The sequence below is a fragment of the Zalophus californianus genome, chromosome 9, assembly GCF_009762305.2.
Source record: "Zalophus californianus isolate mZalCal1 chromosome 9, mZalCal1.pri.v2, whole genome shotgun sequence".
In the NCBI taxonomy this organism is placed as follows: domain Eukaryota; kingdom Metazoa; phylum Chordata; class Mammalia; order Carnivora; family Otariidae; genus Zalophus; species Zalophus californianus.
The window spans coordinates 79,861,188-79,862,309 of NC_045603.1; the positions used below are offsets into that span (position 1 = coordinate 79,861,188).

The following is a 1,122-nucleotide window of genomic DNA, read 5'->3' on the forward strand; positions in this document are numbered from 1 at the left end:
GGGTTGTGAGATCCTGGCCCGCATAGAGCTCCGCACTCTGCAGGGAGTCTGCTTGAGATTCTTTGCCTCTTCCTGTCCCTCTGCCCCTCCTCCTGCTCATGCACATTTGCACTCTCTTTCTGTCTCTAAAATAAAAATAAATCTTAGGAAAAAAGTAAAAATTGGGGTGTCTGGGTGGCTCAGTCGTTAAGCGTCTGCCTGAGGCTCAGGTCATGATCCCAGGGTCCTGGGATCGAGCCCCGCATCGGGCTCCCTGCTCGGCGGGCAGCCTGCTTCTCCCTCTCCCGCTCCCCCTGCTTGTGTTCCCTCTCTCGCTGTGTCTCTCTCTGTCAAATAAATAAATTAAAAAAAAAAAAAAGAAATAAAGTAAAAATTAAGGAAGTGCTAGCAGCCAAAATGAAGTTCAATCCCTTTGTGATTTCTGGCCATAGCAAGAACTGTAAAAGGCATTTCAATGCACTTTCCCACATTTGCAGGAAGACTATGTCTTCCCCTCTTTCCAGAGAGCTGAGACAGAACTAGAACATTTGATCCATGCCCATCCGAAAGGATGATGAACTACAGGTTGTGCAAGGGCACCACGAAGGTCAGCAAATCGGCAAAGTCGTCCAGGTTTACAGGAAGAAATACGTCATCTACATCGAACAAGTACAGTGAGAAAAGGCAAGTAGCACAGCTGTCCATGTGGGCATTCATCCTAGCAAGGTGATTAGCACTAGACTGTACCTGGACAAAGACTGCAAAAGGTCCTGAACATAAAGCCAAATCTCACCAAGTATTAGGAAAGGAAAAGGGCAAATTAAAGGAAGAAACAATTGAGAAAATGCAGGAATAAAGTAATCTTATATGTGACTTTAAATAAAAACTGTTAAAATGAAAAAAAAGTAAAAAGTAAGAATGAAATAGGAATGCCATCATCTAATTTTTAAAATAAAAGATAAATTGAGTAATGTCCTTAAGAATCCTAGAAATGGTTTACCTTTAAAATACTATTTAAACCAAGGACACTTGTTTGTAATTAATACATACCAGAGGGGGGCCGGGGTGGCTCAGTCAATTAGGTGTCCGGCTCTCGATCTCAGCTCTGGTCTTGGTCTCAGGGTCATGAATTCAAGCCCTGTG

At 43.2% G+C, this 1,122-nt stretch overlaps 1 pseudogene; it reads left to right on the forward strand.

Moving 5' to 3' along the window:
• Positions 1 to 396: 396 nt before the first annotated feature.
• On the forward strand, positions 397 to 835 carry LOC113922621 (annotated as a pseudogene).
• Positions 836 to 1,122: the final 287 nt, after the last annotated feature.